We start from the raw sequence: 17,578 nt of genomic DNA, 5'->3' as shown, positions 1-17,578 counted from the left end.
AGAACAGGGCTGTCCAAAAAGACTCTGTTCAATGGAAACCACACTGTCCATGAAGTCACCATTAGTCACAGGCGGCTCTTAAGCATTTGAAACATGGCTAGTGAGATCATGGAATTAGTTTTTTAATTTTATATATTTTAAGTAATTTAAATGGCCACTTTTGGCTAGAGGCTACTGTATTGGACAGCACAGAGAATGGAAAAAATTAGTAAAAAGATGAATTAAAAGACTGGTTAATGCATGTCAACTTCCTGGTTTTGGTACTGTCCTACAGTTATAAAAGATGCCACCTTTGGGGGAAGCTGGGTGAAGAACTCATGGACTCTATACTGTGTATCTCCTTTTGAGTCTGTAATTATTTTAAAATAAAAAGGTTTTAAAAGTGAATTTAAAAATTGGTAACTGCTGGGGAGAGGGTATAGCCCAGTGGTAGAGTGCATGCCTACCATGCATGAGGTCCTGGGTTCAATCCCCAGTATCTCCACCAAAAATATAAATAAATAAACCTAATTACCTCCCCCTTAAAAAAAAAAAAAAGAAGAACTTCATTCCTTTTTATTAAAAAAAAATTGATAAGTGCTACCTTAAAGATTTATTAATAAATAAACAGGTAAGAACAGAGCATCAAGCATGTTTCTTGTGGGACCCAAAGAAAACTAGGTCTTGGAGACTGTATACAGGATTTTGCCAGGTGGAGATGGACAGGGAAAATGATAGGAAGTAGAAGGAACAGCAGTTGCAAGAGCAGTGAAGTAAGAGCAGTCTGAGGACTGCACCAGGACTACACAAAACACGGGAGGGAGGGAAAGAGACAGGAGGGGAGGGCAGGAAAGGAACTTGGCCCAGACTACAAAGGAATTTTCTGTGCCTAACACATTCATTGTATTCAGATTATATCTTAAGATCAGTGGGTCTCAAATAGCAATCCACAGAAACTAGCATTGGTCTGAAGTAAAATGAAGCCCGCTGGTCCACAGTAAAATGAAAAAAAGGACAATGCCAGATAGGATACTTACTTTTTTATTGACATACAACTTACATACAATAAGTCACTAACTTAAGTTCATTGCTCCATGCATTTTTATATATGAATACTCCCATGTAACCGCCACTCAGGTCAAGATACAGAATATTACCAGCATCTGAAAAGGCTCTTTCGAGGTCCCTGCCACTGAATCCCTTGAAGTTTCTTTTAAAAATATATATTCAAAGAAGAATATATATTTCCAAAGAAGACATACAAATGACCAACAGGTATCTGAAAAGATGCTCAACATCATTAAAACCACAACAAGATCTCACTTCACACCTGTTAGAATGGCCACTATCAAAAAGTCGAAAGATAAGTGTTGGCAAGGATGCGAAGAAAAGGGAATCCTTGTACACTGTTGGTGGAAACATAAATTGGTTACAGTCATTATGGAAAACAGCATGGAGGTTCCTCAAAAAATTAAAAATAGAACTACCATATGTTCCAGCAACCACACTTCTGGGTATATATCCAAAGGAAATAAAATCACAATCTTGAAAAAATATCTGTACTCTCATTTATTGCAGCATCATTCCCAGTAGCCAAGATATGGAAACAACCTAAGTGTCCATTTACATGAATGTTTGTAGCAGCAATGTCCATAATAGCTAAAGAGTTGGAAGAAGCTAAATGTCCATCAAATGATGAATAAATAAAATGGAATAGCCACACAATGGAATATCACTCAGCAATAAAGAAATATAGTACTGATACATGCCACAGCATGGGTGATCCTTGAAAATATTACAGTAAGTGCAATAAGTCTGATCCAGAAGGTCACACACTGTGACCTTTACATATTCCATTTATATGAAATGTCCATAACAGGCAAATCCATAGAGAAAGAAAGTAGATTGGTGGTTGCCAGGGGCTGAAGAGGATGGGGAATGACTGCCAATGAGGAAGAGGGGCATCTTTTGGGAATGATGAAATGTTCTAAGATGAGATTATGGTGATGGTTGCACAACTCTACAAATATACTAAAAACCACTGAATTACACTTTAACTGGTAAACTTCATGGTATATGAATTATATCTCAATCAAGATCTTAAGGAAAAAAAGAAACTATTTGATAGAAGTTTCTTTGGACAATTTGAAATTCTCTACCCATTCATCTTTTTCATCAGTTGATGTATCAGCTTTCTTTCAGCATACAATTTCAAAATTCTACTTTGCTGCCAGTCATTGCCAGTTTCCCTAATATGGGGAAAATGTGAAGCCACCAGAAATAAATACTGGCATTTACTTAAGATTAAACTCAGTCTAACTGTTCAGTGGCAAGTTGTGTTTTCTTCCCACCAGGAGCAAATTAGTGGTAAAGGTTAATTTAATTTGTGTCTTTAGATACAATGAAGAGAAAAACCTAATTTCTTATCATAAAATTTTTAAGTTGGAGTTCAAGTATCCTAAGTGAAAATATTTTATGGCACATTACTGTAACATTGTCCATGGGTTGAGGACAAATCTCTGTATTTAATTGTTTTGCTGCTGTTTAATGCATTCCTAAGTATTTTGCAATTATTTTATATGTTTAAAAAAATGGCTACATAGATATGCAATTTTAAAATGTGTTTTATTTCTTCATATGAGATCTCTAGTAAATCCTTAGTCCTCTCCAATCAAAATGACTTAGCCTCCTGAACTAGAACATGATCCATGGAAATTATAACACAACTAAGTTTAAATTCCTGGTCTGGGTCACAGCCATTAAACCACTAGCCCATTTTATATTCTAACAAAAATGATCTCTATTTATTTTAACTGCCTTGCTTTAACAGTTTTTCCTTGTAATAAAAGTAATATATACCTAGAAAACAAAACAAGGCATAAAGAAAAACATTTAAACTATTTTCAATCACGTCACTCAATAAGAACTCACAAGAATCCCTGCTAACATTTTTATGAGTTTCCTTATGGATATTTTTCTATACATATCCAATTTTTTACAAATATTAGGCCATAAGCAATGTTCTGCTTTTTATGTAAGGTGGGCATTTCTCCATGTCATTAGATATTGAAAACTGTGATTACAGAATTTATGTTTAATATCTTAAATACAGTACTGTATCATCTTATTAGTGCTTTGAGGCATCTTTGCTCTCTGAATTTTGCTAGATGAGCTACTATTTGCATTTATCTTCTCCAGCATTTTAGGTTAATAACTCTCTACTGGGATGTTCTGTCACCTGGTCTACCTGGTTTAACTCATTAAATATTGAAATCTGGCATACTTGTATCATAGTGAAGAATAGCACAGGGGTGCTTTCCACACACAAAAGAATCCCTCCTCTATCTGTGTGGTTTCCGCAGCTGCTCTCCATCTCTGTGGGACATTGAGGAGCTGTCTGAGTATGCTGTGTTGTCTTCTGTGTTGTGTAACTGCTCTCAGAGGTTCTAATTTCCCTTGCCATTAAGGAAATATGACATCCTTTAACAGTGTCCTTTGGCTCCTTCCTGTCAATCACAGCACCATCATGCTTGGTGCAGTCAGTCATGGAGGTTTCATATATGCCAACCTTGAGACGCCATGACATATAAAAGAACATGAAATAACAAAGACCTGCTTCCATTGTGAAGTTGAGTCAAACTACATCTCGAGAAAAAGAAATCAGCCAAAGGCATAGTAATTTGCTGAACACAGTTTACATTTTTTATTTTTAAGCTACACAAATGAACTGTTTGTAAAAAATAATTATTTTATTGAGATATAATTGGCATATAACAGTTTCAGGTGTACAACATAACGATTTGCTATTTGTATATACAGCAAAATGTTTACCACAATAAGTCTAGTTAACATCCATCATGACACATAGTTACAATCTTTTTCTTGTGACAAGAACTTTTGATATCTGCTGTCTAAGCAACTTTCAAATATTCAATACAGTATCATTTCAAAACTCATTTCTGAAGAGTATAGAAATGCGTAAGTTAAATGGAAAAGTTACTGAGCTCTATAATCACACTCTTCAGGAATAACCACTGTAAACAGTTGGCATTTTTTAGACCTTTTCCTTGCTCTTGGCCATACAAACTACAAATTCTTCTGGCTCAGAAGCTATATCATAATTTAAGTCAAAGAGAACTCCATGCTTTAAAGCTTTTTCATAAAAACTCAGTTGTAAAAACAATCCCTGCTCTTTGTAAAAATTTGAAACAATATAGATGTACATGAAGTACTAATGCCCCTCTGCTTTTAACAGTCTGGTGGTATCAACTGTAGATATTTTTCCTATGTATGTCCAAGCAATTACTTATGTACATACTAGTAACTGTTATACTGAAAGAGCAGGACACATAAAATGCAAATAGTATAAAACACCTTCCAGTCCCAGTTCAAATCTCCCCTGTGGGGTGATCTTGCTCCTTGGATAAAGTTTAAGGCATATCCCATGACTTTACTGATCACAATTACATATTAAAAATCCTCTAGTCATTTCTTGTCACAAAACAAACCATTGGGAATACATCAATACAGTTCCTTTAATGTGGGTAATGCCTCCCACCACCCAATCTCTTGCACTCTCTCCCCACCCTCCAACTTCTGCCTCTGTTCTTACAGCTCCAAGTTCTTTCTGCTGAGGAGCCCTTGCCCCTGTCAGAAAGGCCTGTGGCACAGTGCCCAGACCAGCCCCCTCCTGAAGGAATGTGGAGTCACATCTGGTCCACAGAAACACATACCTCTCCAATGCAACAACTCCTAGAAATTTACCAAAGTATATCCATGCATGTGCCAAAAGACATTTATTCAGGGATACACAAGCAGCAAAAGACAAGGAAAGGCTCATCAAAGGGAGACTGATTAAATATGTCATAGTATTATGTTGAACCACCTGAAATTGCTCAGATTTGTTATTTTCTGCCTCTAGAAACTGTAATTTCACATGGTTCAATCTAATAGCTTTATCCATACAAAGCAGTTATATGCACTGATAGTCAAATATATAAATTTATTTATTTATTAATTCATTCATTCGTTATAGGCCGTTTTGTGTCTTCCCCAAATACACATGTTGAAGTCCTAACCCCCAATACTTCAGAATGTGACTGTATTTGAGAATGGGATCTTTAAAGATGTAATTAAGTTAACATGGGGTCATTAGGGTAGGCTCAAATCCAATATGACTGGTGCCCTTATAAGAAAAGGAGATTAGAACATAGACCAAACAGACATAGGGACAACCACATGAAGACACAGAGGGAAAGCAACCATCTAAAAGCCAAGAAGAAGCTTCAGAAGAAACTAAACCTGCTGACACCTTGATCTTAGACTGAGCCTCCAGAACTGTAAGAAAATTAATTTTTCTGTTTAAGCCATCCAGTCTGTGTATTTTGTTACAGCAGCCCTAGTAAACACATATAAACATATATATATATATATTTACACACACACACACACATATGTACAGTACTATTTAGGCAATATATTACAAGTTTACTTATAACATACATACATACACACACATGAATATATGTAATATATACCTGTAACATATATATACACATACACACATATGTATATTCATATACACATACATATTCATATACATATGTGTGTATGTGTATATATGTTACAAGTAAACTTGTAATATAATACTTATCCTTTGGGATGGGGAGAACATGTTAATAAATGCACAGAATTTCTCTGGAAGGATTGCCCTTCAGGAGGGGAACTGGGGAACAGGGTACAAGGGAGACCTACTGTATATCCTCATATGCAATTTTAATTTTGCCACATGTACACATTATGAATTAATCTTTGTCTTTCTAATAAATGCATTTAAGACTGTATTTCCTCAAGGTACAAGTTGGTCCACAGCCCATAGATTTTGATATGTAATTTTTTCAATAGTTATTAATTTCTAAATAGTATACAGTTTTAGTTACATTTTACAATCATTTTTATATTTTTCAATTTTTTTAAACTTTATTATAATTGGGGGGTAATTAGGTTTATTTATTTATTTAACTTTTAACAGAGGTACTGGGAATTGAACCTAGAACCTCATGCATGCTAAGTAAATCATTTTTAAATGCTATACTGAAAAACAAATAGTAAACATTACCCCTAACCCTGTCCCTTTTTTGGAGGAGGAAAATTAAAGTCTCCATTACCACCTATTCAGTTCCACCCTTTCCAGTTGCTAGTCAATTTGACACCAAATTTCTTTCTTTCTACAAAGTTATTTACATGTACATATAATTACTTGCACATAAATTTATAAAAATGGAGCCATGCTCTATGTCACTCTGAAATATGCTTAGTTTTTACTTAGAAATACATTATGGACATCTTTTCAGGTAAGTACATATCAATTTAACTTATTCTTTTTAATACCTGCATAGCATTATGCAGCATGGATGAGCCATAATTTATTTGTTTCCCATTGATGAATACCCCTTTTACCCCTCTTCCTTTTTTTATTTCTGAGACTTTTTGTTTGTTTTGCTATTAAAAACAATGCTGACAAAAAAGGGCTGCAATCAACATCTCTTTTTTTTTCCAGTTGAAAGCAACAAAAAATATCTTATTATTGCTTAACTTTCACCTCCATGATGACTGGTGAGGCTGAATACCCTTTCACATGTTATGAATCATTTACATTTCTTTTTCTGTTGTCTTTATTATCTTGACTTTTTCTTTCTTATAATTTCAACTTTTATATCCTCTTCAAACTGAGTTAAAGTAAAAAGTTTTCCTAGTATCATAGCAGTTTTATTTCTTCTTTTTTGGTTCCCTTTTTTTGTTAATTGTGTGCATGTATGTGTGTGAACTGTTTCCCTGCAACATGACTGGCAATAAATAATTTTCAATTTTCAGAATTTGAGATTTTCTTTGTAGCCCTCTTACATGATATATTTTTGTTAAGTGTTATATGAGTATTTAAGAAGAGTGTATTTTTAGCTCCTTAGGTATAAAGTTTTATCAACTATTTTTAAAAGTTTGTTGTCTGGAATTAAACTTTGAAAACAAATTACTATGCATTTTCTTCCATTCAACATTTGCCTGGAGTGTGTATGTGTGTATTTTATTTTTAACCTTTCTGCATTATTTTGTTTATATTTGTCTAAAATAACACATATCTGGAGATTTGTTTTTACACAATTTAAAAGCTTTGTTTTTAAAAATGAGAATGTATTACAGTCACATTTATTTTAACTATTGCTATATTTGGTCATACTTTGCTCTTTCTCTCTTCCCTCCTCCACTGTTTTTACTTTTCCTTGGCTGATTTTTTGTTTCTCTCTATTTTCCTCAGAGTCTTTTTCCTCTTATATCTACTCTATTCATAAATAACCTTAACAATTTTAAGAAACACAGTGAAGTGGACATTTGTTCGATATTTTCTCCTGTCCACCTCATGAAGTTCCCCTCCCCAGCACAGCCCCTGTGCTTCAGTAAATGGGCCCTAGTAGGTCTTGGCAAATGATTTTTTTCTGACCACAGTGATTGGTCTCAGACTGGTCCAGTTAAAGCAAAGCTCAGGACTTTTCTTTGACAATGTGGGTTCCCAATTTAAAGAGAGAGCATGTAACTCCAAATACTTAACTTGCAGGCATCTTGCAAAAGAGGGAAGTCAGTCTGAGGATAAAACTGACACATAAAGAAAAGCAAAGCTGACAGGACAATGCTAAGAGAATAGGAATCACATTCCAGTAACTTAAAATATAGTAATATTAAATTTGAATATTTTTTTTCAATTAAAAACAGTATCTATGGTCTCCTCCTCTACAACTACAGAAGCTGAACATACTCTAATTCTTACCACCAACTGTCCACCATCCCCCTCTGCCTGGGATTCACTGAAATTGTGCAGAATTTTAGCTCTGGGGTGTTAGTTCTCCTCCTAGATACATATTTCATGTCCAACAGCTCATAATTTTCTTCTTTGTTCTTTTGTACCACATTTTGGAAGAACTCCTTGGCCTGATCTTCTAGCTCATAATTAGTCATCTATGACAACCATGCTGCCTGCTATTGAAGTTTTCATTTCAGAAAATATGTTTTCAATTTCTAAAAACCTTCTTATTCTTGTTTCTTTTTAATAGCACTCCATTGCTATTTTATGGAAATTATATTCTCTAAAATCTTTGAGGATATTTTTGAAGATCAAATATTATCTTTTATGTATTACATTGAATTTGTTTCCTCAAAGATCAATTTCTCTATGTGTTCAGCTTGGTGTCCCTCTTTCATCCTGCTGATTTTCCTGAAATATTTAGCGGGTCTCGGTTAGCCAAACTGGTAGCGAAAGTTGGTTTTCCCAGCACAGTGATTCTCAAGTCTGGATATGCTGTAGAAATCACCTTTCTAAAAAAAGCTCCGTGATTTTAATGTGCATACACCACTAAGAACCACTGCTTTAACATATGTGAATATCACTCTTATCTAGTAGCTTAGCCCGTTAAGAAAACATTGCAATTAGCTATTTTAATTAGTCCTAGTACAGCTGTTCTGAAGTCCAGCTGTTTCGATCACTGTTACCATCTGAATGCATCCCCTTCAAAATTCATATGTTGAAATCCTAATCCCTAAGGTGATGGTCTAAGGAAGTGGGACCTTTGGGAGATGATTAAGTCATGAGGGCAGAACTCGCATGAATGGGATTGGTGCCCTTATAAAAGAAGGCCCGGAGCGCTTGCTTGCCCCTTGCACCACATGAGGATGCAGCAAGAAAACAGGCAGTCTGCCACTCGGAAGAAGCCTTCACCAGAACCCAGCAGTGCTGGCACCCTGATCGGGACTTCTGGCCTCCAGAACTGTGAGAAATAAGTTTCCGCTGTGCCACCCAGTCTATGGTACTTTGTTATAGCAACCAAAATGGATAGCTGAGATAACCAACTCAACTTTCAGTCTCTGAGCTTTAGGGTCTTCTGGAATTGTGTTGAGAAAACTCACCTTTTTAGTGTTTCCCCTGTACTGGGTTGCAGATTTCTCCATATTGTAAGGTTTTCCATCAACCTGATCCTTAATGCTTTTCATTTTTCATAAAGCCCTCAATGTTTCAGATCTTTAGATGATATCTTTCCCAGCTTTTCAAACTAACAAGGATGTGTCCTTACTCTCCCATTTTTAAATTCTTTTTGTTACTGAACTAGATTTTTTTCATTATACAAATTAAACATCCTTATATTACTTACATTATTCTGAAGGATTTAAGTTGTAAAAGAAGTAGTCTTCCCCTATCAACTGTCCTCCTCAAACTTCCTAACACTACTCAAGTGGTCACAGCTATGTTCCTGTTCTTCCCTTTCCACACTCTAGTCCTTGGAAGCGAGTATTAAGTCTAGCCCACGCTCAAGGAGAGGGGCATTAATCTCCAACTCTTGGAGAAAGGAATATCTAAATACACATTTTCTAGAATTCTTCTGCAAAGAAGATTTGTCTCCTCTCCTCCATTTATTTATTTAGTCACTTATATCATTATGGACTCACAATATTTATTTTATTCTTTTTAATGCTGTATTTATTATTCAAATTATTCAAGCTTTGGCCATTGGGTACTCTGGTGTCCTTTTCACATGCCCCTCACCTTCCCCCACCCCTGCTTTTTAGTACTTCCTTACTTTTTGGCACTGCAAGATGCTCCAGACTCATCTTGTTATATATATATATATTCTATTGGTTCTGTTTCTCTGGAAAACCATGACTAATATCATGAGTAATCAATGAGTATGTTGATGAAGGAATGAGTCTAACAGGGGCAAAGTAAAGAAATTTTACTGTTATCAGTAATACAGACCCTCTCAAGGCCCCCCATATTCTTTACTTCACATGAATGAATGAATGGTAGAGTGGTATGGGACTAGCCTTAGATATCAGACCAAGGATCAAATCTCAAAGTTGACATTTACTAGCTATTTGGTTTTAAAATAAGTATTCCTTGAAGTCTTAGCATCCTCACATTTAAAATTGGGAGATGATCACGAACCCCTCAAAGAACTGTTACGAGTTTACATGATAATACATTTAATGGGTCAAAGTTTCTGGTACATAGCAAGAGCTCAATACATGCTTGCTGCCTTTCTTCCATTTCACCCCTCCTCCTCCCCCAATTCACTGGGAAGATGAAGGTCATCTGGTTCGAGTTCCTTAACTGGATCCTACATGTACCATAACAGACCTCTGTCTATACATCTATCCTTTCAGCTTAGCAGAACATCCTAAAGCTAACTCCATCATCTGTAGACAGGGATTCTATTCTTGATCCTTTCCTCTTTAGCACTTTATTTCCTCCTTAACTATTCCTCTCTTGCTTCCAAAACACAAAGAGTTTCCTCATATTGAACAAGAATTTACTGCCTTTTCTGTCTATCATTCTGTTTCTCTCCTCCTGTTCCTGTGAAACTTCTCACCTTTCCTTCACTGGCCAATCCCTCCTAAACCCATGGCAGTATGCCTTTCGATCGCTCCTGTCAGCTGAAAATGCTTTCTTAGAGATTGGGGACTAGTTTTCACCAGACCAGAAGTCTTTTTTCTGTCTTCCTTCTCCTCTCTGCAGGATGTGAGGCTGCTAATCTCTCCCTTTTCTTGAAATTCTCTCTCCCAGGCTGTCTTCCTCTCCTCCAATTGTGCATCATCTTTCTCTAACAGGAATCCTTGTCTTTCTCTCACTTTGACTTCCAAGGCTGAATGCTTTTTTCTATTTGCTTTCTCCTTACAAAGTTTCAAGTTGTTTCTGTGTAAGGGCTGTTTATGTTTTTACAATAAAGCTATCTTTCAACACTGCTCTTGTTCCAAATCCCTGGTTAGGCAAAGCTCTTTTCAGAATCATTCATTTCCAAACCAATGAACAAGTCTGTCTGCAACATGTTAAATGGCCTTGAGTCTTAAGAGACCTGCTTCCAATTTCTCCAATTTATCATTGACACCAAAACTTTAATCTGGCTCTAAACCCCAAAATAATCTTCAGCTCTTCTCACCGAATCCTATCAATTTTTTTCCCCACAATGTTCATCTCCTCATGTTTGTTACTACCCCCTTAGATGAGTCCCCATTTTACACAAGTCTGGCTCTTAACAGTCTTTTGCTCCAGTCTTTTCCCTATCCTTCAATGGTTCTGCACTCTAGTATCTCAGTAACCCTTCTGTTGCACGGTATCCCATCAAGTGCTTCTCCTGCTCCAGAATCGACAGTACCATTTCCCAAGATCTACTGTATCAAATCCAGACTCCTGGATCCTAGCTCTCATGACTCTGCCTGACTCTACCTTTGTCACTGACCGGCCTCACTCATCCACTTCCCCCTAGGACAGCACGCATAGGAGCAGGGCTAAATAGCAAATCATGTCATCTACTCTTCCTTCCTCTCTCTCTGATTCAGAAAGACTCTTCCCTGTGCTTCTTATCAGCTAGTGTATTTCTTGCTAAGTCTGTGTATTTTCCCCCTGAAATAATCTTTCCACTTTGCTCTGCTTATCTAAATCCTATTAAACTCTTCAAAGCCAAGTGCAAGTCTGTCCTCCTCTAGGAAACCTTCCCTAATATTTCCAGCTAACACCTTCTACCTTCGTTCTGGAATCTTATCACTCCAACTTCTTAGCCATCTTGTTACAAAAAACATATTGTTTCTCTCACATATTATTAACCTCTCCTTCCCTATTAGTGCTTTTACATTAAAATATATTATTCCTTTTTTCCATTTAAAAGACCCAGAATTTTTTTCTTTCTTTTTCTGACCTTGCCACAGCTCCTTAGGTGTTCCCATTCTTTTCTCCCTCCCTACCGTCAGGCTCCTTGAACAGGTAATTTATACCCACTGCCCTTTCTTTCTCACTTCCATTCACTCTTGCACATGCTCTACCACTGAGCTATACCCTCCCCCACCCCTTCACTCTTCAACTCCCTGTTACCTGGTTTTTATTCCTAAAACTGCTTACATCAAGCTCACCAAAAGATCTCCACCCTGACAGATCCCATGAACTCTGTAGGAAATACCTTATTTGGGGGCTTCTGGCAGCAATACCTCGCTTTTCCTTTGGTGAGCTTCTCTGCCTCACTCCTGGGGTCTGACAGGACCATCAAACATGGGCTCACCTCTGAGGTGGGCACAGGGCTGACCCTAAGACTGTGCACAAGGAGGAAAACTGTCTGAGGCCAAATTAGCCCCACAGATCATGTGACCCTAGAAGCTGCTTTCTGTGGTCTTCCCAAGGCTTTATCATTCATTCTACGTTTCTTCACTTCTGTGAGTTTACCCAGGACCTACCCATCAACTGCCGTCTGCTTACATTAGTCAAAGGCAATTTCTGTTGCTCATAACCAAAGCAAAAGGGGTCCTGCAAGTGGAGTAGAGGTAGAAGTGGTACCTCTCATGGTTACATTACAAATTTCTTCTCCCTGTCCCCTTCACTATGGCTTCTGCTGCTTAAGAAACTACATTAGCTAAGGGGAGAATGCTTTTGCCAAGGGATCCTACAATGACTTCATTAATTTGGAGGGAACAATGTCTGGGGCTCTTCGTGCAGCCAGGCAACAGATAAAAGGGAAGTTACAAGGACCAGAGATGGGAGTTGGGAGAACCCTGGGGCACCTCTTTTTCCTAAATAGCACTACAGTTATTTACTACTGCTACACTACATAGACAAGACCTGCAAGGGCTCAGACCTCTCAGGAATAAAAGTTTGCAAACCACATGTGTCTGACTCTAAAGTCTACGCTTACCACTCTCTACTGATGTCAATTCACCTGCAGCTCCTTAATCAAGACATGCCATCTCTCATGGCCATACCTTTGTACCTGTTACTCCATTTGGAATGCTCATATCAACCTTCTTACTGGGAACTTCTACTTATCCTCTTTGAAACCTTCTCTGATCCTTGGAAGTTAGTCCCAAACATCCTGACATAATACATACTCCACCGTGTCTTAACATGAAATACACTCTATATGCTTATTAGCTTCTCCCACTAGCCTGTAAGGTTCTAAATGGTAAAAGCTACATCTTCCAAATTTCTATCCTCAACAATTAGTACTGAGTATGGGGGTAATAAATGTCTATTGAAAGAATATCTGATCTACCTTAATTTCCAATGTTATTAATCATTGCATCATCAATTTTGAGTACTTATGTTTAAATTAGTTAATGAATAATGTATTTAATCCTTTAATTGTTTGATATGATGTTCTCCAATTCTCCTAATAAGTCTAAAAACTTTTAAGACCTTAGTTCACACCATTTACTACTTTCATATTCTCTTTAGCACCTAAGAGTAATGGGCACATGGTAAATATTCAATAAATTCTTGATGAACTGAATTAAAAACACAGTATTAGCACATTAATGGGAGCAACTTATCATGCCCTACTGATCTAAGTAAAAGATCTGGCCTTCTGAAGTAGTGCAATTGTACCAATACGGAAAATTTAATGAGAAAAAGAAAAATTATCCAATTGGACAGTTAACAGCTTTTCTCTTAGAGTTCCACAAATATTTTATGGATAACTAGAGTCAACTTCTAGAGCTCAGAGTAAAAGACTCAAGGTATATATCTCCATGCATACTGGCAGGAAGATTACATGTTTAAGGGGTCTATCACAATCATAATTACTTAAATTCCACTAATCCTTAACAAGTCCATAATAGGGGTATAGGACAAAGAATTTAATAGCAAAAGCAATTAATGCCAAATCAACCTATGCTAAAGATGTATATGGCCATTCTTGCATAATTTATAACAAAACAGACATTTACCCATTCAACATTTTTGCAGTGACTACTAATGACAACGGCTATATTAGGTCCCAGAAATACAAAGATGAAGAAAACACAGTTCCTATGTTGGTGGGGTTCTAGCTCCACCATGTTGCAATGGTGTTTAAGAGTACAATTAAATGGTACCTCCTGGAGTTGCTCAAACATGGATGATCTGGGTAGCAGCCTGGTGGAGAAGGTGAATAAACACATACTTAAAGGCAATGTGTGTTAACAGAGAAATAAGTACAAGCTGTTATGGGCCACTGAAGAGAAAACAATTAACCTACTGGAGAAATCAGGAAAAGATATGGAAGAAACTGACATCCATACAAGAATTCAATGTGAATTAAGGTATGAGGAAGCTACCCAGACAGAAACATCTGGGATGGACTCTAACCTGAAACTACAGTTGCAGGCAGAATTGGAGGGTTTCAAAGCAAACCAATCCAATCGAAAGCAAATTGCTGCAGAAGAGCAAAAAATAAAATACTCTTGGCCATTAAGTTTGAGAATGAAACACATATCCCAAAGGAGTTAAACTACCACATGTTGTAAGCATAAAGGGAGTCTGTTAAACAGTATATAGAATGAAAGTTCAAAGGAAGCCAATCACTAAGAGAGAGAGCTGTCCAGGAAAACCTTAATTAGAGCAGAATTGGAAATACTACTGATGGGGAGAGGAAGTACAGGGAGGGGCATCCACATGCCTAGGAAGACAAATGTCATTAGCAAAAGCAGGAACCTGAACTGCCTATGTGTGGGACCACAGGGAGGTTCATGTTGGGAAGCAGGTGGGGGGTAAGTTGGACACGTGAGTGAAGGCCTAATTTAGAAGAGCCTGGAACACAAGCGTGGTAGATTGGACATTATTCTAGACACACAGCAAGTAGTTCTCAACACTGACTGCTGAGTAAAAACACCTAGGGAGCTTTAAAAAGTACACCTATGGCTGAGGTCACCCCATATCAAAAGTAAGAGAATCTCTGGGGGGAGCAGCCTGGGCATTAACATGTAAAAGCACTAAGATGATTCTACCGAACAGCTGAACAGTGAACAGTCGGGATGGAGACTCACGGGGTTAAGAAGACAGAAAGGGAAGGCATGGCAGATATCGTTAAGACTAAAACTTGATAAACCCTGTTTATAAGCAACAGTTTTGAGCTGACTGCCTATTGAAGCTTATCTTCTAACCTGAGTTAAACATTCTGTTTTCTTAGTGTTTCTTTTCCTTTGTTGACAATGCCAAACTCTGAAAATAGGAAAACAGCCCATTAATTTCTCTTGTGTGACTGTTTCACCATACAGCTCACAACTTCAGAATTTTATTCCATGATGTCCCACAAACAACTAACATAAAAAGCAATTATTTCAATCCTATGCTGCCCTTATATCTCTGCAATGAGGTGCTTTTATAGTAAGGAATGTTCTAGGCTGCATTCACGTTTGGATTTTATAAAACTTCTCTTTTAAATAAGAGAGCATTAATACCTATGTGTATAAAATTGCTTGTACTAGAGCAAAATGTAAGATTAAGTAGTCATTCTTTACACTCTTCCTGCGATAGGATTCTGTTCCTAGTTTCAGATGATTACAAAGTATTTTGCTTATTTTGTAACAAATTATCAAATACTTTTGCAGTACTTCACAAATAAAGGGAAACAACAAATGTATCCCATACAGTAACTCTGTACTACATCAAAGTGTCCTGTGTAGGAGGAAAAAGTCATCAAGGTGATTATAAAGTTTGACAGCCTGTTGATCCTTCTAAAAGCAGGTTTGCTTGTCTGCTTGTTTTTTTTGTTTTGTTTTGTTTTTTACGAAAAAGCAAGGTACAAAATATGCTTCAGAATCCATGTTACTCACGGAAGGGTTTATTCAAGAAATATGCATTTTGTTTATAAGTAAGCAACTGTCTTTGTTATGCAAACTTCAGTTAGCCACAACTGTCTTGTTTTGTGTGGCGTTAAGTCAACATATCTACTTAATAGTAAAAATGGCAGGAGAACATAAGTTGGAAGTCTATAGCTGGGATCCCACGTGTAGGTTTATTCCCAGATAAAGTTAATAAATTCGAAGGACCGTATCTCAGTGTGTAACCATAGTGAGGGGGAGTGGGGAAGAGGAAAAGGGGGCAATGAGTATAGGAGAACTCAACAATCACAGTGTTAAACAGGAGTCCAAAAATATTTCCTCATAAACATGGAACTAGATTTCAAGAGTTGGCCATTCGCTTGTACCGCTCCTATTCAGTAAGGAAAAGAAAGGCTTCTAAAAAGAAGACGAAAGCCTAACTCTCCGACATAGGTGTTAGAGTTAAAAAGCAAGTCACTGGAGTCTGACCAGTGGGTCCGAAGGAAATTCGGAGGGCAAGGAAAGAAGAGCAGATGAAGGAGACAGGAAAAGGTGAAGGTGGCGGGCAAAGGCCATCCGGTGTGAACCTGGATGCCCAGCTCTTTATGCCCCGGGCAGCGTGGAGGCTCTCTCGCCCCGCGGGCATCGGGGGGTCGGGACGCAACGCGAGCCCCCCACAGGCCTGGCACCAGGGGGCGCGGGGCGTCTGGAGGTCGGGGAGAAGAGGGGTGCGCGCACCTTCCGCGCTCGCGCCCCACCGGGCTCCGTGCGCAGGGGTCCCCAGGAAGAAGGCACACTTTGCGCAGCCCTTGCCTCCGGGTGCAGGGAGGGGGTGGGTGGAGCAGAGCCCGGGGCCGCCCCCCGGAGCCGCCCCCGCAGCCCCGGCCCCGGCCCCCGGCCCTGGCTGTCAGCGGCCCCCTCCCGCAGTCACTCACCCGCGGGCTGCGTGGTCTTGGCCGCGGCGGCGGCGGCGGTGGCGGCGGCGACCCCCGCCTGGGTCATGATCTCAGGCGGGTACGGCAGGGGTGTCCGACCACCCGGGCGAATCTCTCCGTCCGCGGCCGCCGCCTGCTCCTCTGGGGCTGGGGGAGCGCGGGCCCAAGCCCTCCTCTCCCCCCGCCCCCGCCGCCTCTTCTTGCGGCCACCGCCGCCGCTGCGAGCTCTAGCCCTCAAGGCCGGAGACCCGGCAGCAGCGCGGCCTCAACTTTCCCAGCCCCCCTCCCCCCCGCCCCTCCCCGTCCCTCACCACCCCTCCCGCGGCCGCCGCTGGGCAAGCGAACAGCCTACCCTGGGTGCGCTGCGGTCCCGCCCCTGCCATTCAGCCCACCAACCCGGACCCGGGGAGGCTGCCATGATAGCCAATCAGGACCCGAGACGCTGTTGCGCTAGGCTAGAGGGCGGGAGGAGGTGGAGGGAAAACCGAAGAGCGAACGGGCCTCGGGCGGCCCAATGAGGAGGGCCGGGGGGCGGAGGTGTGCAAGTTGGGTTGAAGGAACAGGAAATATTCTTAAAGGTAGAATGATGGGCAGGACGGAAAGCCAGTACGTGAATGGGAAAGAGGTGGGCCTGGTTCCTTAAAGGGGACGCCTTGAGAATCTAGCAAAAGAGGTGTTTTAAGAAACTTCTTTGTATCCTGTTTTCTGTTCTGTTTTCTACGTCTTCGATAGGAGTTTGGGACTGGAACAACTGAAAAGGAAGAGGGCACAGAAAACTTTCAAGAACGATTAGAGAGCTCCTCTTAGCCTAGAGGGCAGGAAGGCGGCATGATACCTCTGAAACAGGAGGTGGGGAAGAGAAGAGATTGAGGACGCCTCCCGCTGCCCCTTCACTGAAAGATCGTTGCCGACCTGAAGCTGCTGGAACTTGTAGGCTGTGGTCATCTGTCGTTTTTCATTTGCCGCAAAGACGGATTCCTGCGAATTGGAGATGACCGTGTTCAGAAATGTCTTGGTGGCCTTCTAGCTGGGGGAAGAGAGTATGTGGCATTGGGGGATGGGGT

At 39.4% G+C, this 17,578-nt stretch overlaps 1 protein-coding gene and 1 non-coding gene across 2 annotated transcripts in view; one reads left to right on the top strand and one right to left on the bottom strand.

The window, feature by feature from the left end:
* Positions 1-16,796, bottom strand: part of USF3 (upstream transcription factor family member 3) — a 48,666-nt gene extending 31,870 nt beyond the window's left edge. Inside the window, exon 1 of the mRNA XM_031455572.2 lies at positions 16,515-16,796. The gene's annotated coding sequence lies outside the window, so the exon portion shown is untranslated. The remainder of the gene's footprint in view (positions 1-16,514) is intronic.
* Positions 410-484, top strand: TRNAG-ACC (transfer RNA glycine (anticodon ACC)). Its single transcript has one exon. It is a non-coding gene; the product is annotated as a tRNA-Gly (tRNA).
* Positions 16,797-17,578: the final 782 nt, after the last annotated feature.

Source organism: Camelus dromedarius, chromosome 2 (genome assembly GCF_036321535.1).
Source record: "Camelus dromedarius isolate mCamDro1 chromosome 2, mCamDro1.pat, whole genome shotgun sequence".
Taxonomy (NCBI): Eukaryota; Metazoa; Chordata; class Mammalia; order Artiodactyla; family Camelidae; genus Camelus; species Camelus dromedarius.
The sequence above is the reverse complement of the archived record's forward strand: the minus strand, read 5'-3'. Positions and strand labels throughout refer to the sequence as shown.